This window comes from Myotis yumanensis, unplaced genomic scaffold (assembly GCF_028538775.1).
Source record: "Myotis yumanensis isolate MYYU_CA2020_CCGP unplaced genomic scaffold, mMyoYum1.0.hap1 SCAF_9, whole genome shotgun sequence".
Lineage (NCBI taxonomy): Eukaryota > Metazoa > Chordata > Mammalia > Chiroptera > Vespertilionidae > Myotis > Myotis yumanensis.
The window spans coordinates 85,149,034-85,169,799 of NW_027223760.1; positions in this window are offsets into that span (position 1 = coordinate 85,149,034).

A 20,766-nucleotide genomic window follows, 5' to 3' on the forward strand; every position below is an offset into this window, starting at 1 on the left:
CGTAAGCCTGCCTGCATCTCCCCTGAAATGGTTGTTTGAGTGTGAGCGCGTGGCAGCTCAGCTGGTGCTAAGGAAAAAGGTGTCTTGCCTTTTGTCATGTGCCCTGAGGCCCGTGGTCCCCCTGTTCATTGTGTTGTGCCTTTTGTTTGGTCCCCCCAGCCCAGCGTGTTTTAAGCGAGGCCAGCAGTCCCCCATGTTGCGAGGAGCCCGTTTTGTGGAGGGTTGGTTTGTCGGTGGGCCATGGAATTGTGTGATGTGTGAGATGGCAGAGGCTTGGTGTGTGAGTGGTTGAGAAAAGGATGGGCTTCCAGGTGAAGCATGTGAAGGTGTTTTCGTGGCGTTGGGGGGGTGAGTCCTTGTGATGGGGTGGGTGGTCGATGTAAGGTTTACGCAATGAATTGGTGGCTGCTGAAAGGGCGAAGGCTACGCCCTCCACCTTCCCCCAGGGTAAGGGCTGCGTCCTCCATCTTACCTTGGCCACGTGTTGGGCAAGGAGCTTCTTCATGGAAGTCTAAGACTCTGCTAGCCACACCCAGGAACGGGACATCGACTTGTGCCTGGCCAATCGGCAAAGCACAGTCCTTTCTCCTCCCTTACTCCAACCTCCCCCCCCCTATATAACCGGTCTCTGGGAGGGGTTCGCTCTCTCTCTTGGCCACTTGGCTAGCCGATGTGTCGGTGAGTCTGGTGGATGGAGAGCTCAAGTTAGCTTGAAATACAGATTCTTATGCTTTTGCATCGGATTGGATGGCTCCCTGATGTGGTTTCTTGGGAATCTTGTAATCTGGGCACAACATTTGGGGGCTCGCCCGGGGTTCCCAAGACCATGTAGGGACTCCCCCAATTCGTAGAATCTGCATGGCCGCGGTAAGTGTCTGTGTATTGTGTTTGTCTGTTCTGTGTGCTTTATCTGTTCTGTGTGAGCTCACTTCTGAAATCTGTATTCGCCCACATTGACCGTGGACGCACATGGGGGTCAAAGGGCGGGAGGAGTCGAGGGACGCCTCGATCCTCCATCTGTATCTGTAGGGGTGTAATTTTGCTTCCGAAAAGTCGGGAGGTCTGTAGAAACCCCAATCTGAGACGAGGTGGGTAGTTCCCGCCGGTTTGGCGTAAGCCATCGTCTGTCTCTTCCATGGAAGTGGAAGGCTGTTTTGGGCCCTGTTTGTGCCTGTTTCTCTGTTTTATGTGGACTTACTGGACGGATGTTATGGGACGGACTCAGACTGCTCCTTTGGGTATTGTGATTGATCGGTTCGGGGAGATTGCGGGAGGCTTTGGAGCTCCCTCAGGAGTTGGGAAGTTGTTGAACTCTGAATGAATGTCTGGTGGAAGTGTGTGAATGTAAAGGCAGGGAAGGTGAGCTGGGAATCACTATGCCTTGGGCCGCAGGAGAGGAAAGATGCGCCTGGATGCGGAGGCTGAAGCCGGCGCGCAGAGGCTGAGGCCAGCGCACTAAGGCAGCTTGCTGCGCAGTAGGGGCGGGCGCCCGGGGGCAGGTGTGCAGGAGTGCGGAGCGAGGTGACCGCAGCCCTCGCCCCGGAGCCCGGCCAAGCCGCGGCCCTGGGGGCTCGGCCTCCGGCCCGGTCGGCGGTGGGCGCTGGGCCGGAGCCGGAGCTCGAGCGGCGCGGCCTGGAAGAGGCCGGAGGCCGGGAGAGGCAGCGGCAGCCCGGGCAGCCCGAGCCCTGCAGCTTGGACCTGCGCTCGGCGCCATCGGCGGCGCGCCTTCGGGGGGCGGCCCTGGGGGCTCGGGCCGGGCGCGGACAAGCTCGTTCGCGGAGCCTGGCAGCGGCGGCGGCCTGCGTTGGCCCCGGGCTTGTGGCAAGTGGTGGAGCGCGGGGGGCGGGGCCGGCGCGTTGCTCACGGGAGGCGGGAGCAGCGAGGCCCCAGTCGGCATCGGGTCGGGGGAAGGTCCCCCGCGGAGCCTGAGGGCGGCTCTGGATGCGAGCCGGCCTCTTCCCATGGAGATCGCCCCAGCTAGAAATGTAAAAGTTTTAGAATGCATCTGGGATTTCTGTGCACGTGTAAAGGGAAAGTACAGAATAAAAACCCAAGACTGTTTTGGCCTTAAAAATGGCAGAGATGAACCTGACAAAGAAATGTTCGGATTGAATTGGGAAAAATTATATTATTGTGGTAACTAAATGCCTTTGCTTATTGGTACAGCCACCATTTTGGGCTCCAAGCCTTTGCATCCGCCACGTTGGCCGCATGGTTTGCCGCTCCCCTGGGAGCCGCCATCTTGAAACAGCAAAGGCCCCGCCCTCTGATTTACTCAGGGGTGGAGCTTTAAGGCGGAGTTTTATGGGGCTGCAAGCGTGCTTGCTTCGAGGATTTATTTTTAAACTAATCTCTTAAATCTAGAAAACCCTGCTTTCCTTAAACTAAGGACAATAAAAGGTTATGTCAAAGTCTTTAAGAGGGACTGATAGCAGTAATCTAATTTCTAAAGTACGATTATTTCAGGTAGAAACTGGTTTCTGTAAATTGATCTGTCCTTATTGCTTAAATATGTATCTTTGTTGTTAAATTTAAATGTGTTGTTAATCTGAGGAATGTTAATTATTTACATGTCACCTAAAAATTAAGGCTAAAAGTTTTAACTGGAAAGCATGGCTTTGGTGTGATGGGAGAAAAGAAATGTTAAATGAATAATAGACCAGTAAGCTGGAACTGGTCACTGGTGGTGGATTGTGAGAAGGGCTGGACACTGCCTAACTTCTCCTTCTTTGGTACCCCTAAAACATCAGAGGGTACTTCTGGCCTTGATTTTCTTGGTTTTGGATTTGTTTGTTTGTATGTGATAAAAACCGTTTCTATCTGAATAAGACATAGGTCAAGAATCCTGTCCTGGGATGTGGGAAAGGGAAGACCCCCACATCTGTTCCTGTCAGGCCCCCATCAGGGGACTTGGACGATGTCCCTGTTATCTGCTCAAGAGCCCAAGGCTGTAAAAATACTTGTTCACTGAAAAGGTGTAAGTATAAATGTTTATTTGATGTTTATAAGCATCTCTGTTGTTTACTGGGAACTTTGATTTGCTATGTGATATTCTGTGCTGGGTTGGAATTTTGGAATTCTGGGGTAAACTTAAAAGGTATTTACATTTAAAAATGGAGCTCACAGTTCCTCAAAGCAAAGATTTAATGGCCCTTCCCCCTGCCTGTGCTGAATTAAATAATACAGGCCAGTACAATGGGCCTTGGAATCTGTAAAGATGGACGGGAATGAAGCTGGTCAAATGTACTGACTTTCTTGCTGCAAGAATTGTCTCTTTCCTTGAGAGGGCTCCAGAGGGCGCACGAGGACATTTGGCCGTGCCTCGGCGCCACCCAGGAGACTGGCCCAACCCCAACTCCTCATCAGCACAGACCAGGAGATTGGGTCTACATCAAAAGGCACCACCTGGAGCCTCGATGGAAAGATCCCTACACCCAACTCCGTGATGCTGACGACCCCCACCGCTCTCAAGATAGACGGCATCGCGACATGGGTCCATCACATCCACGTCTGGTCAGCAGACCCATCCGAGATCCGGAAAAACTTCGTCATCGATCGAGAACAATGCAACCTGCTCAAGCTACGGTGTGCTCGACCTACCTGATGCTGGTAACATTGAATAGACTTAGATAATGCCTGCGTCTTCATGGACATGGCTCCAAAAAGACAAGGACAATTCATAGGAAGGTCAAGAATAGACTTTAGTATCACATGTTTAGTAGCAGAAGATGTGGCTGCCTAAAGCGGCCATGATGCCTATATTATGTTTCATTGTATTGATGTGTTATATTGACCTTTAATTCTCTTGCAGGTTTGAATGTATGTTGGCTATCCTGGAAGGGTACTATGTGGGGTGAACCCCAAAAAGTAAAGGGTGCCTAGCTGCCAAGAGGGCAGGTGCCCACCTGGGCAGGGAACAGTGCCCATCAGGTTTTGGTCTCTGTTGAGAGACAGCTAACAGTTGGCAGCCTGTGTACTGCTTGCAGGCCTTTGTGGCCATGCCCATGTCAGGGGTAGTCTGAAAAAAGCCTGTTTAGAGTAAAAAGTCTAAGGCATGGTTATGCATAGAAAAAAAGTTTAATGCCAACAATTAAAAGGAATTGGCAAGAAAAGTCAGAAAATCTTAGAGTAGATCAGTATATCTTTCTTCTTATGTAATTCCTCCGAAATTTGTCAATGCTAACATGGCAATACATTTCTTTGCATAGATTCAATAAGACCGGTTCCTAATAGTAGTTTTATTAACGAAAAACTTTGACTGGAGTATCATGTTTTAAAGAGCCCTGTCTAAGCTCTAAAGACTTGAAGCCAGTAAAAATGCCACGAAGAAAGCCTGGTATCCTGCTTGGAAGCCCTGAAGATGGCTGGCGCTGGAGTGTCAGGCCGATGCCCTACCATCACTGGCGGTTGGTAAGAGTAGAAGGGGAGCAGTAGGGATGCCTGCGGGACCCCCACACACTCTGGACCGCAATGGGTAGGAGGGCTACTGAAATGGGCCTTAAAACCTGGAGCGTGGGCTCAGGTGGAGTTGCTGCAGGTGAGGGATTCACCTAACTCAGCAGATACTGCAGGCGGGCCTGATGGCAGCTGGATGGCGTGGCTTCCTGGCCCTACGGGGCACATTAAGATTCAACCATGAGATTCCAGCAAAGGTAGTCAGTCACCATTCTTGTTGTGTTTATGCAAACATCAGGACAGTAGATAAATTAATCTTGATTTGGCTTTTTGATAGCCATGGAGGAATTTTAAGAAGAAAAATCCTATTTCAATAAAAGTTGTTAAAGCTAAAATGATTTCTTCCCCTTCCACCAGACCATTTGTTAAAATATGCCCAATACGGGCCTCTAGCAACGGTGGAATAAAAGTGCAGTCCGTCTCATGATTGAGCCGGAAGTTCCAAGACAAAGGGGGGAATGAAAGGGCGAAGGCTACGCCCTCCACCTTCCCCCAGGGTAAGGGCTGCGTCCTCCATCTTACCTTGGCCACGTGTTGGGCAAGGAGCTTCTTCACGGAAGTCTAAGACTCTGCTAGCCACACCCAGGAACGGGACATCGACTTGTGCCTGGCCAATCGGCAAAGCACAGTCCTTTCTCCTCCCTAACTCCAACCCCCCCCTATATAGCCGGTCTCGGGGTTGGGGTTCGCTCTCTCTCTTGGCCACTTGGCTAGCCGATGTGTCGGTGAGTCTGGTGGATGGAGAGCTCAAGTTAACTTGAATACAGATTCTTATGCTTTTACATCGAATTGGCTCCCTGATGTGGTTTCTTGGGAATCTTGTAATCTGGGCACAACAGCTGCGATTGGAAAAGCTGGCATCTCCCATGTCCATTTTCCCTCCCCTCCCAGGATGTGGTTTGAATGCCAGGACTGAGTGTTGATCCGGAGTCCGTGATGCCATGGAAGTGCGTTGAACCGTGTCGTCGTAGGAGAAAGCAGATGGGATGTTTGTGGTTGGTGTGTTTCTTTGGTGGACGTGTTGAATGTGGCCTTTGCAGGTTTGCATGAGTCACTGAGGGAAGTGCTTTGTGTTAGGTTAGGTGGCTCAGGAGGCGGCGCAAGAAATAGAGAGTCCAGTGAATCAGAAAAGAAAGGAAAGGAAAAGGTTTATTTCTGCGTCCCCGGGAGACCCACGTACCCCCAAAGACAGGGAACTTGGATTCACACCAACAGGGAGGGGGGCGCTTTTTTTATACTGCGGTTGGGTGAGGGGCGGGGACATGAGCTGAGGTATTCAGTTGAGGAAGTTTCAGCTGCAGGGGGTCAGCCAGGTGTTCAGGAATGAGTCAGTATCTGTGTGGGGGTATGTGGATTCAGGGAGAAGCCTGTATCTGTGTCTGGCACGTTGATCTGTGAGACATGCCAGGGGGAGTCCATTATCTCATCACATATCTGCATGTATCCGATCCTGGGCTCTCTCCGACCTAACACTTTGCAGCGGACTCAGCCGGGGAAGAGGCCCAAGTCCTCTGTCAGGATGTCCTGCCAAGGCAACGCTTGAATTGCAAAGGAGTTTGTAGTGGTTGGTGTTGTCCTCCGGCCCTGTGTTCCCTGAGCAAGATGGATTTGCATGTGGATGGAGGCTTTTGTCCTTTTGTGTGTGAGCTGAGGTAGTTGTGAAATATCATCGTCCCTTTGAAGTTGCGTTTGATGGTCCCCCTGAGGGCGCATCCCCGGCCTGGTGGCTCGGAGCAGAACTCGCTGTATTGTTGTGATTGTTTGAATGGTTAAGCCTGAGTGTCCTGCAGGCAAGTCCCTTTATTTTTTTTGCCCAAGCCTAGAGGTTTGGTCTAGTTTGGTTTGTCCTTCCTCCCCCATGTGTCAGGCAGGCGTGGATTTGAAGTGATGCATTGAGCTGTCCTGGTGTGATTTTCAATGTGTCAAAGAAGTTCCTTTGTGTGGAGAGAGCAAGGGCAGCGTTGGGGTGCCAAGTTGTTGAGATGAGTTTTGAGGATTTGGAAGGAGGAAGTGGCTGTGGGTATTTGAAAGGGCTGGTAATGTTGTTGCTGGGAGGGAGGGAGGGAGGGAGGGAAGGAGGGAAGGAAGGAAGGAAGGAAGGAAGGAAGGAAGGGGCGGAGGAGGTTTGTTTAGGACCAAGCAAATGTTTGTGGTGCAGAAGGTCTGTGTTTGTGTCATGATTGTGTATTTGTACCCGGTGAGTTGTCTTGTTGAGATCCGCCAGAGGGTCCGTTTGCCTGCATGCAGCCCCCTTTTCCCTGAGTGTTCGTTGTGCATGTGGTTGAGCTGGTTCCCTGGCTTTGTTGTGGTTGTGTGTTTTTCATGGTCCTTGTATGTATTTGTAGCAGAATGGTCCTATGAGATAGGTTTCGTGGTCAGATTGTTTGGTAGAGTGTGTGGTTTGTGTTTGTTGGTTGAAGGAGTTTTCATTGTGATGCATCTGTGAAGCTTAAAGTGGTGGCCAAGAGGTGTTGCTCTTTGCTGTGAGGGCAGAGGCGATGTGGCGGGAGGTGAGAGGCGGGGCTGTGTTTGAAGGAGTTGTCCAGTGTGCTCCCAAGGCAAAGCTGTGGTAGTCTCTGAGATGAGAAGGTCCGTGAGGAGAGCCGTGAGGCGGATGTCAGTGTAAGTTGGAGTGTCGAAGTGGTAGGGCGTGTTGGTGAGAGGTGAGGTTTGGTATGGGGCTCTATGTGGGGGCCATTTTGTGATCTTGCGCCGTTTTTCGGTGCAGGCAGGCTGTGAGCGATGAGGCAGTGAGAGAGAGGTGTTGGGCAAGTCGTTTGTTTTGAAGTGATGTCCATGTCTTTTCCTTTGCAAGTCGTTGAGTCTTGTGTGGGATGGTCCGTATGGCAGGCAGTGGCAAGTGTGTCCCTGTTTGATGATGCTGTAAGCGAGAGAGACAGGTGTTGTGTGAAGATGTGATTTTTTGAGTGCATTTTTGATGGTCAGCGTTTTGTATTGTTGGGGTAGGAAGTGAGTCCCATCCGTGTGTGGCCTGTGATTTTTTTTGTGTAGCCCCTGTCGTGTCGAGTTGAGCAGAAGGCATCTGTTTCCAAATCCAAAGAGAAGAGGCCATTGGAGATGTTTCCCAGAAATGTGTTTTCAAGGTGTTGTTGTTTGCCAGCGCTGGGGTTCCCTGGGGCCAAAGGTTGATGGATGGGTGGATGGGCCATTGTTGAGGTGATGAGGGTGGAGGTTTGTGGATCCCTGCAGGCATGGCCATGTGGCTGTGGCTGTTGAGAGGGCAGGTGATGGTGCTGTGTGGTTGGAAGTTGTGTATGTTTGCATGATATTAGGTTTGCCATGGGGAGGAAGGGTGAGGTGTTGTGTTTGGGGAGGGAGCCGGCTGTTATTTCTTCCTTTGTTTCCGTGGAGGTGTGTGTGCAGAGGGTCCAGTGCTTGCTTGCGTCGGTTGTTGTGTGGGACAGAGCCTGTCCGGTGGGGCGAGGTGCGTGTGTGCTGGGAGAGTGGGCTGAGTATGGTGCGTGCCTGTGAGGCCTGACGGTGTTATGCCCAGATTTCAAGATTCCCAAGAAACCACATCAGGGAGCCATCCAATCCGATGCAAAAGCATAAGAATCTGTATTTCAAGCTAACTTGAGCTCTCCATCCACCAGACCCACCGACACATCGGCTAGCCAAGTGGCCAAGAGAGACCGAACCCCTCCCAGAGACCGGTTATATAGGGGGGGGTTGGAGTAAGGGAGGAGAAAGGACTGCGCTTTGCCGATTGGCCAGGCACAAGTCGATGTCCCGTTCCTGGGTGTGGCTAGCAGAGTCTTAGACTTCCGTGAAGAAGCTCCTTGCCCAACACGTGGCCAAGGTAAGATGGAGGACGCAGCCCTTACCCTGGGGGAAGGTGGAGGGCGTAGCCTTCGCCCTTTCAACGGCAGGGACGTTCATGAGGAGCAAAACCAGGTAAGATGGTTGGTTGTTGAGTGATGTCAGGAAGCCGAAGGTTGTGTGGTGTGTCACAAGGACAGGTGGTGTGTGTGTCCCAGGGCCGGTGATGAAGAAGGCCAGGTGTCGTGGGGCAAGTGAGATACGACTGTGTAGGAGTGAGGAGGCGTGTGTCCCAGTCGCTGAAGCTGTTTGGCAGCAACAGGTGATGCATTGTGTTGTTTGTGAGGTTGAGAGGCCGTGTCTGCTGAGAGTGCAGGTTTTGTGTAGGGATTCCAGTGGGTCACTGTCCTGATGAGGCAAGGGAGGCCCTGTGAGGCGCTTGTTGTCTCCAAGGTTGAGGGATAGGTGCAGTTTGGCTCAATGGAGCCTTGGAGTGGGTCCCCTTTTCCCCAGAAGTGGCTTTTGAGGTGATTTCCGTGTGGGCAGTTGTTTTGCTGAGGGCACTGTTGAGTTTGGGTGAGCCCATTGCAATGTGTCCCCTCCGGGTATGCGCGAAGAAGTCTCCGCCCCAAACAGTTCCCGCAGTTGCCAATCCTGCCCAAAGTCGTTTAAAAGCCGGCAACTCCCCTGACCCGTTTTTGTAGGCATTGCGGCTGAGCCATGTGTTGTGCGGCTGATGGAATCGATGTTTAATGCCTGAGCAGTGTGTCGTCTTGCGTTCTTCGTGGGGCAAGCTACCCACCCGTTGTCCGCTGAGGTAAGTGGTTGAGTTGTATGGTGATTTTGTTGTCCCGTTGGTGTGGGAGCGGGTGCATGTCTTGTTTTTGGGTGCTTCCTTGTGCAGGCGGTGTTGTTTTTGGAATGTGGTTTGAGTGGGTCGTGAGGGAGAGGTGCGTTTGGACGTGTATCTGTTGTGGGTGTTTTGTGGAGCATGTAGGTGGGCGGTGCGTGCAGTGTTGGTGTCCAAGTGTGTTTCTGAGCTGACCAGGATGTTGTCTGGCATGGGAGACTGTGCATTCGTCCTCCCTTGTGCGTGTGCAAGTGTCCTTAACGTAGTAGGCGTGTGATGATCGTTTTCTAAAAGGTCTTTCAGACTTATCCCTCCCCCCCCCCCCCCCCCCCGTTTTTCCATCCCTCTGTCCCTTCATCCCTGCCTGTGCTTCCAAGATCTTCCGTGTGAGAAGGTTGAGGGAAGACCGATGTCCCCGCTGGCTGTTGGCTCTGATGGAAGAGGCCAGGTGGGTGCAGTGGCAGTGTCCTTGGTGCAATAGGTTTTGTTTGGGGGGGGGGGGGGGGAGGGAGGGAGGGAGGGGAGTAGAGAAAGCAAGATGGATGTGAGAGATTGTTGAATTATGATTGCTAATTTTCTAGACTTGTGTTGAGTGTTGTATGTGTTTGTTGCGAATTGTTGTAGGTGGGAGCCATTAGGCCAATGCAGGTCCTGTGTGCTTGTGTGAGTCTGTGGGGTCCTCGTGAAATGGTGGGTGTGGGGAAGATCGGTGTTGGTGAGTGTGTGCTGTGGTCCTTGGTCATGTGGTATTTTGATGGTCGTTGTCTGGTCCCATTGTTTGCACAGGACTCGTGCGGGCAGCTGTTGGAGGGAGCCATGGCGGACCGGTGGAGGTGGTGGTGAGTTGTGACAGCCCTGTGTAGGCATGTGAGGCTCTTCCCAAAACAGTGTGTGTGGTGTGGTTTGGGTTCCTTCCCACCATGTGTGGTGAAGGCTGCGGTGGAAATGCTTGTTGCTTTTTTTCAGGCCAAGTCATTTATGGAAGGTGGAAGTTCCTGTTTGGCCATCCATGTGAGGTCATTGTCCTTTGTAGCTTTCCTGTGCAGTGACCTAGCGTGTCTTTGGGTGGATGTCTGTTATGCCCAGATTTCAAGATTCCCAAGAAACCACATCAGGGAGCCAGCCAATCCGATGCAAAAGCATAAGAATCTGTATTTCAAGCTAGCTTGAGCTCTCCATCCACCAGACTCACCGACACCACGGCAAACCGAGTGGCTGAGAGACCGAACCCCGCCTAGAGACGGGTTTTAAAGGGGGGGTTGGAGTAAGGGGAGGAGAAAGGACTGTGCTCTGCCGATTGGCCAGGCGCAAGTCGATGTCTTGTTCCTGGGTGTGGCTAGCAGAGTCTTGGCCAAGGTCGTGGCCCTTACCCTGGGGCAAGGTGGAGGGTGTAGCCCTCGCCCTTTCAATGTCCTTCTGCTGTGAAGAGGTAAGAAGGTGTTATGGTTCAGAAGGGTGAGAGTCGGTTCAAGTGACATGAGGTGCAGAGAGCAGGAGCGTTTTCTTAGCTGGCCATATCCTGTTGTAGAAGAGCTGATTGTCACGCTATGTGTGGAAGGATTTTACGGAACGAGGAACAGAAAGAGTGACAGGTGAGCCCATGAGGATGTGTTTTGTGTTTTTCTGAGAAAGGTTGTGTCCTGTAGTGTTGTTGAGTGATTCCAATATCGTATATATATTTGTTGATGTGCATGTGTCCCATGTGGACCCGCTAAAGTATTGCCGTTCCTTTTTGTAGGTGAAAAGGAAGCAGGCACGTGTTTCTATTGGATGGCTCAGAGCAGGAGGTTTCGATGGCGGTTTGTTTCGAGTGTGTGCCGCTCGTGCCTTGCGTGTGGTACCGAATGGGATCCCGTGTGTGGAGTGTTGTAGGGGATGGAGAGGCTGGGGTACGGAGGATCCTGTAGTCCCCCAAGTTTTGCAGTATGCAGTGAAAGTCAGGAATCCTGGAAGTTGGTTTTGTGTGTGTTGAGTTGGGACAGATAGATAGAATTCCTGTGTGTGTGTGTGTGTGTGTGTGTGAGTGATGTTTTATGTGTTGGCACTGATGTGTGAATTGGTGAAGCCATTTAGTATTTGTGAAGAAGATTGGAATGTTGCGCTTAGATGGTGTGTGTTTTGGTGTTTGATGATGGTGGTGGTCCAGCCTAAGAGTGTGTTGTTCACCTCCTGGGTGAGCGTGGGTTCCTTTACCGCTGGCAGGTCATGCGTTCCCGTGTGTTAGGCTTAGGCGGTGTTTTCTTTTTTTTTTTTTTTTTTTTTTAATTAAATCTTTATTGTTCAGATAATTACATTTGTTCCTCTTTTTTCCCCCCATAACTCCCCTCCTTCCAGCTCCCACCCCACCCTCCAACCTCACTCCCCACCCACTGTGTTCATCCATAGGTGCATGATTTTTGTCCAGTCACTTCCCGCATCTCTCACACCCCTTTTCCCCCCAAGAATAGTCAGTCTATTCCCTTTCTATGTCCCTGATTCTATTATAATCACCAGTTCATTCTGTACATCAGGTTATTTATTCACTTGATTCTTAGATTCATTTGTTGATAGATGCATGTTTGTTGTTCATAATTTGTATCTTTACCTTTTTCTTCTTCTTCCTCTTCTTAAAGGATACCTTTCAGCATTTCATATAATACTGGTTTGGCGGTGATGAACTCCTTTAGCTTTTCCTTATCTGTGAAGCTCTTTATCTGACCTTCAATTCTGAATGATAGCTTTGCTGGATAAAGTAATCTTGGTTGTAGGTTCTTGGTATTCAGCACTTTGAATATTTCTTGCCATTCCCTTCTGGCCTGCAAAGTTTCTGTTGAGAAATCAGCTGACAGTCGTATGGGTATTCCCTTGTAGGTAATTGAGCATCTTTCTCTTGCTGCTTTTAAGATTTTCTCTTTGTCTTTTGCTCTTGGCATTTTAATGATGATGTGTCTTGGTGTGGTCCTCTTTGGATTCCTTTTGTTTGGGGTTCTCTGCGATTCTTGGACCTGTAAGTCCATTTCTTTCACCAGGTGGGGGAAGTTTTCTGCCATTATTTCTTGAAATAGGTTTTCAATATCTTGCTGTCTCTCATCTTCTGGCACTCCAATGACTCTGATATTAGTCCGCTTAAAGCTGTCCCAGAGGCTCCTTACACTATCTTCACACTTTCGGATTCTTTTTTCATTTTGCTTTTCCAATTGGGTGTTTTTTGTCAAATCTTTTGTTTGATTATTGTACTCCTCTGGTCTGCTATTGGGTATAATATTCTTTATTTCAGTCCGTGTATGCTTACTTTCTAATTTCTTTATCGTAGCATCGAGGGTCTCATTAGTTTTCGTGAGGCTCTGCACAAATTTATGGCAAGCCCTCAAAATTGCGATTCTTAGCTCCATATCCTCCATTTCTGTCATGTTTTTTTGTCTCCGCATCTTTTATGCTTTCTTGGTGCACCCCCTTGTGGTCTCTGTGCGCAGTCTTGTTCTAGCCAAGCCTTAATTGTTGTAGTTAACACTAGAGGGATTTGACCCCCAGGCCGACTGGCTATAGGAATCAGCTGTAAGGAAAACGTCTGCCTTCTGGGGAGGCGCTAATCCAGCCTTTGCCTGAGGCGATCGGCAAATGGCTGTGCGCAGGCTTTGGGCGGGGCGGGATCAACAGGGCGGGCGGAGGGAGCAGTTATGGCCACGCTCAGTCCCGTTCCCAGAGGCTCTGCTTCTCAGAACCCCGGCAGCCGCTGCAAACTTCGGAGAGAAAGCTGCCCTCAGGTTCCAACTGATGCCGGATAATCCCGCTTCTCCCGTTTGAGTCTGGGTCCCTAGAGACTCGCCCGGATCTGGAGCCCAGAGTCTGAGACTCACTCCCGACCGAAAACGACAACCGCGCCCTCAGCCACCAGCCCGCTTTGCGCGCGCACCTCGGTACCTTTGTATTTTCCACACTGCGCCGCCTCTGAGCCTCGATTTGCTGTTCTCTTTCCTTCTAGTTGTAGAGTCTCTCTTCAGCCAGCCTTCCTGTGGTTCTGGGTGATGTCCGTTCAGTCTTTTAGTTGTATTTTTGAAATGGTTGTTTGCGGCAGCGGTCTCCGGTGTTTACCTACGCCGCCATCTTGGTCTCTAGGCGGTGTTTTCTGTCCTTTGTTCCCTGGGTCATGACAGGTGTAGGACGTGGATGTTATTTGGAAGTGAAAGGAAACGTAAATGTTGTGTGGCACGCCCATGTGCAAGAAAGCGCTGCCTGGATGTGTTGTATTTTCAGTGGAGCCTTCGTGTGCCTGTGAGTCCTCGGTCCCCTGCAGCTGATGTAGGGTGGCACGGAACAGGAGCGTTTGGCCCGTTCCTTTTGGCAGTATTTTGGAAGCACAGGCCAGTGTCTGACATGTGTGTATGTGGGTCAAAGCCTTCTGATTCGTCTGTGCTTCAGTGAGATCACGATTCCATCCTGAAAAGCACTGACACTGGCACTGTTTCATGGTGTTGGCCAGCACAGGGACTAGCAGCCGGTCCTCAAGCCCCCCACCCCTGCAAAAGATCCCGGTGTTTTTCCCAATCGGCCCCCTTTTTCGATAATGCGCCCGTGCCCATTCAGTGCCCCCCTCCTGAGGTAGTGCCCTCCCTGTCACGCATGCCATTCCCCCTGTGTGCCGTTTCGGGTTTTCTTCGAGCCTCACACTTCTCAAGTCAATGAAGTCAAGGTTTTGGAGCCGACTGAGTCTAGTTCTTTGTGCCCGCATCGCTTTCCCCCAGCATGTGCCCTCAACCCGGGAAGTTGAGGTCAACTTCAGTGGTATGCCGAGTGAGTATGGCCTATGTGGTAGAACAGCCCATGTAAAAAGCGTGATGAAGACCATGGATTTGTGAGCCCTATGCACCAGTGTTGTCTTCCACCCCCCCCCCCCCCACCTTGTGTGTGTCTCAGTAGTGTTTGTGTGTTGTTGCATCTTGTTGTGTCACTGTGTGTGTGAACAAGCATGCCCTGCCCCCCTCGCCCCTTGGTCACTTCCACCACTGCAGCGTGCTGCGCTCAATGACAGAATTACCGTGTTGGTGTCCCTCTCCCCCAAGGGTGTTCCTTCAATGTTTTCCCTCAGCCCAGTGCTGCCCTGTGACTTGCACCTCCACCTCCACCACTGTCACGTCCGCAGTGCTTTTTGAGGGAGTCATGTCCTGGTGTATGCCCCACCCCAGAGCTTGGGTGTATGTATCTTGGAGGTCCTTCCCCATCACCCTGCTGGCACAGCATCAACATCTGCTGTGTCTTCTGGCATGTTGTGTGTGCTGCCATTGTAACTTTTCCCCAGGGCCCACCCTCACACAGCATCTTGTCCCCAACGTTCAATGGAGACACTGAGCCACAGTCAAAAGGGTTGTGGGCATAGGGACAAGGGTAGGGACTTGCAAGCAAGTGAGCGTGGTATAAGCTGGGGCAAGGGGTTCATGGGAGGTGCATGGAGTGCAAGGGGTTGGTGCGAGGCCAGGCTGTGAGTGGCAGGGCACAGTCTCAGGGTGTTTGGAGTCCAGGGTGGCTATTGCAGCTTCTCGGGAATGGAGGCTGCAGCTGAACTCACTGCTTCCTGGCTTTGCTCTTTCAGGTTGATGTGTCCAAGTCCCCTTCCATGTCCATGGCTGTGGGTGTTGGTGGGCAGTTCTGCCTGAGGGTGTCCTAGCCGTGGAAGTCGCCTCTCTGTGGCACGTTCTCCAGGCATTGGGCTCCAGAAGCATCATCATGCTTCCGGAACCTTTTCCCCGTGTGCTGGAAAGGGACGGGCCTTGGTCACTACTTTTGCCCTGTGAATGTCCATGCCCTGGCACTGCCAGGGCAACCATTATGTCCTGCACCCGTCCCCCACACAGCCACTCCTGTTCTTCCCACAGCAGTCACCAACAAGGCTCTCCAGGTCCCCCTTTCCAGCCTCAGCTAGTGTCTGCCCAGAAACTGCTTATCAGCCTTCCCGTCTCCCTGGTGCCTTGCAGCTCAGCCCTCCATCTCTTTGGAGACAACCCCCACCACTCACCTCTTCGTCTGTCCTCTTTCCAGCTCTGCTTCTCTTTCCAGGAACCGCTTTCCCTTTTTCCCCATCTTCCAGAATCCTGTTGGAGTGACCATTGCAAGTGTGAGGCTCCACCAACGCCTCTCAGGTTCCGTGTCATCTCCCCTAAATCCCATGGACTTTTTGGGGGAGCATTCCTTCCTGTGCTGTGACCCCAGGGATGCCGGTTGCTCCTTCTCTGGAACACAGCCTATTCTGCCTGCCTCCTTCCTGTGCCTTCCCCCCACATCCCGCCACGGAAAGTTGCAGCCTCCCCCCTCCCCCCAATCCCACAATCTGTTTATGTGTCTCCTGCCCTCAATGGTGGCTTGTGCTCTCTTGCTGCAGTGCCATTGTCATGTACTCAGCTGCGATGGGTGCCCAGTTGCTCCCTCTGTGTTCATGCACACACACTCACCTCCTTGCTCAGCAGTGCATGGATGTGAAATCGGCAATTGGACTCAATCCCTCTGTCAGATTGCATTTCCAAGGAAGCCATTGCATTGTCCTCCTCAGCCCGGTCTGCTTTGATCCCCAGGAGCTGGCCCAGCTGTGAATTAAAGTGAGTCAGCGTTGTCCCCCCCCTCCAGATTGCCTGTCCACAGTTTTTGTTACCATCAAGGTGTTCCTGGATCATGGCATAGTTCGTGGTAGGTGCAGCACATTTCCTTGTCTTACTGGCCATCTGGTGTCTGCATTCTCATAGGTCTCCCATGTAGCGAGCATGGTTTTTGCCTCCTGTGTCTGCAGATTTCTGCGAGCCCAACAGCTTTCAGCAGGAAGTCAGGTAGGTGTGCACTTGCCTTGCGGATCTCTGTCTGCTGCTGGTGGTTCCAGGAAGCGTTCCATTGCTGGGTCCCTCGGCCTCACAGTGCCTGTATCCCCAATGGAGCTGCTGGGATTCCGGAGGAACATGTGTCAGGATTGTTAGCCGTGTTTCCCATGGCATCACCCGGGAGTGCTAGGGGAGCAGGTGCAGAGCCTGCACAGAGAGGGGAGGGTACAGCGGAATTCAGCAGCAGGCATCTCAGGCAGCCAACACAGGGAGCAGTTGTGGAGCGTGTGGGGAGCATTTGGGGATTCTTACTTATTTGTTTCTCAGGCTGACCTTCTCCTCTGCTCGCAGCGCTGCCTCAGGTTCCTCTGGTCCCCACAGGGATCTCTGCGGTCCCAATCCACAAGGGCTGTGCAGTTACCGGGTGGATGTGCAGTTGCTGCACTTTGTTTTCCCGAGCACAGGCAGTGCTCATGTGCACTTCACAGCATTCCCGCATTGCTTGGCGCAGGCTGAGATGCTGTTCCATTCAGCCGTTGTCCTCAGCAAGCTCTCAGCGCTGGGAGTTTTCATCCCCAGCAGCCATCTGGGTGCCATTTTGAAAAGTGCGTCTGCTGCTGCCTTCTGAGGCCTTCCTTGTGGGGTTCCAGTCCCTGACATGCGCTGTGTGTGGCATTTCCCCATGAGCTGCTCTCTTCATTTATCCGTGATGCCCTCCAACATCTCCAAAGCAGGTTCTTGGGCCCCTAGGAACACCACGGAGCTCTGCGGCTGGGAGGATGGGGCCATTTATGTGCCTGGACCACGTCCTCCAGCTGTCATTTGTGTGGCCCAGGGTCTATGCTCAGATTCTCACGCACTGGTTTCCCCAGTGAGCCATAGCTGCCCGTCCTTCCCCTCCACTTCTCCATGGCCCTTCCTGCTGTGATTTCCTTACGTTACTGGAGTGCCGCCGCCCCGGCCCCCCCCCCCCCCCCCCCCCCCCCCCCCGTTAAAGAGTGCAGTTCGAGTTCAGTCAGATTCTCTGCAAAGGCAAGGGAGGGTCCCCCCCAGAATGCAAGGAATAACTTACCCAGGGTTTGCCTGATGCGGTGGGAAGCTTGCGGGGCTCACGGGGCTCCTTGCTGCACCCCAGTATCGATTGACAGAGCATGCGGCGCTTCCTTGACCTTCCTTGGAATTTTCCCTCGGCTATGGCAAGTCCTGTGTGCGGTGATTCCAGTCGCTCGTGCCGCAACTCTGTGTGGGTGGCTCTTTGGGCACCTGAGCGGGCGGTGCTCAGAGAGGAACGCAGCCATGGTGTGCAGAGGGGATGAGGACGGCGCACCTTGCTTTTATCGGGTTCCCTCAGAAGGAGGCTACGTCAGTGGTTCTCATTGTTACTTATTGGGTGTTAGTTTAGGGGCGTGGGCAAGAATTCAGCTTTTCCCGCCAGGATGGGGGCTGCCTGCTTGCGAGAGCTCTTGCCTGCAGGTGAGCTTCATCTCAATCACAAAGAGCGACCGCCCAAGCACGCGCCTTTTCTGGCTTTCCAGGCACCGGAAGCAGGGAAGCCCCGACACACAGTTTACGGCACACAGTTTACGGCTCTGTCGTCTCTGCTGCCCAGAGACAAGGTGCCGTCAGGGGTGAGGTTGAGGAGCTGGGAATGCAGTGCTCGTCCTGAGGAGAGGGAGCTATTCCCACTGCAGGGCACAATGGGTTGCTTCAGGGGAAGGTGCGTGCATTGTCCTGTTGGTCGCTTGGCGCCTCTGCTTTTGGCTTCAGCTGCTCAGAGAAAGGGCCCTCGGGCGGGCGTTTGTTGGAGGCTGAGGCGCGCGGCGGGCCTCCCTGGAGTGGCTGCGGACAGCAGGCTACAGGTGAGCGTGGCAGAGCGCGGGAGGAAGGAGGAGCGGTGAGTGAGTGAGTGCGCTGAGGTGCTAGGTGGGCCCGTTGTCCAGTGGCTTGGTCACAGTTCGGGCAGGTGTGGGGCTGCTTCCCTTCCTGGTGCGAGCTTCATGCCAGTGGGTGTGCAGCGTTCTCATGGTTCATTGTCCAGCGTTCCCAGTCCGCTGTCTCCAAGAGAATGGAGTTTCAGAAGTGCTTTGCTCCTTCTCCTGTGTGAGGCCCTGTTTTGGCCTGTCACTCCTTTCCCTTTGCTGGCATGTGCTCGTGAATTCCATTGGTTGCATTGGGAGATCGTGCCTGACTGTGCTCTGTGTGTGCGGACAGCAATCTTTCTGCGTTGCTCCCCTTTCTGGGGCTTTGGAGGCTTGTCTGCGTGCTCCCTCTTTTCCTTGACCTTGTGGTAGATTGGAGGCGGAGAGGAATGTGTTCACTTATTTCGTCCTTGTTGTTTTCCAGCCAAAGACACCAGTCGTGCGGGTGCAAAGCTTCCAGGTGCTATTCCACAGGGAGTGATGAAGGGTGGCTCGGTGCTGTCGTTTCAGTGCCAGCTTCCTGTCACTCAGTGCTTGCCTCTCTTGAGGACCTGTCCTTCCCTCCACTACCCCCTACCCTTTCTTCCTAACGGGTTTCCATGGAGAGGCTTGCTTTTGCTTAGGGGTCATGATGGGCATTGCTCTGGCTTCGTGTCCTTAGGTTCCCACCAGGGGCTGTGCACTGCTCTGCCTTGTCCCACTTTGCTGTTTTCCTGCCATTTCCTGCTTGTCTCATGCTGCTTCCACGGCGACATTTGTTCTCCGGCCACATGTCGTGTTGGCATGCTCCTTCTGGATCGAGTCTCTTCTGTCATGGGGCCACAGAAGTCCTTGGTTCCCGTACCCTTGAAAGTCCCTGTTCTACTCCTGGTCTATCAAGACTGGCGGGAAGCCGTCCCTGCCTTGCAACTGTGAGAAGGGTGAGTTCCAGAGTCAGGGATGCCGCTGCCTGTTTCCACGGTTTCTGCACTTTGTCAGGGATGCCTTCCAGTGTGGTCCCAGCAAGGGTAGTAGCTGCCACTGCCGTGTGAGCCCCTTTGGCCATTTCTTCATGTTGAGGTTTCTGAGTGTTCGCTTGCGTGCGGTTGCTGCCTGTGCGGGCTCCTCCTTGGCTCCGCGTGTGTGTGCTTTCTGCTTCACGTCATGCTTCTGCAGAGTGGTCAGCATGTTGTCCTGCTTAGGCGTTTCTTGTCCATGATTACTGATGTCACTGCAGGGTCATGATTTGCCGTGCATGTTTCTACGCTGCTGTGCGACGTTGGCCTGTCACTCTTCTCCACTTGGTCACCGAGGTATGCTTTTTTGCCTTGCAACTCATAGCGTCTGTTGTGTGCTGTTCGAGGCTTGTTCCGGCACTGCTGCGCTTCCACAGCTCTGAGTGTTGGTTCTGTTCCTCTGCTGCCGTCTGGTGGCTATCAGTGGGATGGCGCAGTCTTTCAGCAGCAGTGGGGAGCTGGTGGTGTGGTGTTGCCCTTTCTTTTCCTTTGAATATATTTTGTTGATTCTTTCCAGAGAGGAAGGGAGAGGGAGAGGGTCAGAAACATTAATCAGCTGCCTCCTGCACACCGCCTACTGGGGATGTGCCCACAACCAAGGTACATGCCCTTCAGTGGAATCCAACGTGGGGCCCTTCAGTCCGCAGGCTGATGCTTTATCCACTGAGTCACACCAGTTAGGGCTTGTTACACTTTCTTACTTCATTTATTTGTTGAGAGCATTTCGAAGGCTGTCTAGACATGCTTGCCTGCCTGCCTTCCTTCCTTCCTTCCTTCCTTCCTTCCTGTTTGTCTGTATGCCTGCCTGGAAGTACCTCAGCTGATGTGAGTGTGTGGTCTGTCCCTGTTTCCTGCTTTGTCGGGTGTGTTTTGGATGCTGGCGTTCTGCTGTGCCCAGGATGTCTGCTAACTGAGGACAGTAAGTCTTTCTCTGACTGCTGTTCTTCTCCATAGCCTCTGCAGATTTGTTTCGCAGTTTCCCCTGCATCTCATAAGTTCTTTTTCTTGCCCTTGGGGATCTAACATGCGTTACATGCATTCTGCAGTGCATCCTATCTGAGGTGCCCCATCACAGTCCTTTGGGGATTGTGCTTTTTGGGGTGTGCGCTCTGATGTCACTGGCCATCTGTGCTCGTAAAAGTGCTACAAGTTTTCTGCCCTTGGTGCATGAGGCGGCGAATTTCTGTGCCGTGGCAAAGGGCCGCTGTTTTCAGTTCTGCCTGGGGCTTGTCTTCCTTTCTTTTTCCTGTTTGTTTTGATGCATTGTTATCTTGCTCGATGTGTCTGCTTCAATCCTGGGCACCTGTCCTCCTTCCAGCCTCTTTCCTGGCCCTGACTCTCCATTGAAGGAGGCGAATGAGTGCTGGGCACCTGTAGCGCTGGCATTGCTTGCTGCATTGCTGCTTTATGCAGGCTGCAGGGGGCATCTCCCTGTCTCCGTGTTTTCCGAGAGGTGGTTTCCGGAATCCAGGATGCTTTTGGTTCCCTTGGCACAGTTTCTGGTACGTGCGTGTGCATGGCGGCATCTGGGTGTTGTTCCGCATTATCGGTCGCTCACAGTGATCTTGTGTTGAGTCCGTTTGGCCACTTCTGCGTGTGCAGTCGTTTTCCACTGTCTGGTTCGTGCGTTTCCTTTGTGGTCTCCGTACTGGTCGCTTGCCTGGGCAATGAAGGCTTGTCAGCCCTGGCCTGCCTGGACACTCGTTTGCATGCTTGCCTGCGCTACATCGTGCTTTGGTGGGAAAGCCTTCACACGTCACTTTGGTTTAGTCCTTCATGATGCCTCCTGCAGATTTCCATGGTGCTTCCCCGCCCGGGTATGCCAGCCGCTTACAGCCAGCCCGTTTTCCATGCTGGCGGCGTCTGCTGTTCCAAGCCCGAGGACGGATCGGCCGTCCCTTTTCTGTGCGCTGTCAAGTGCGCGCCACTTTATTTGTGATGCTTTGCTGCCGCCTTGTGGCTATTTTTGGAGCAGCATCGCTTTTTTA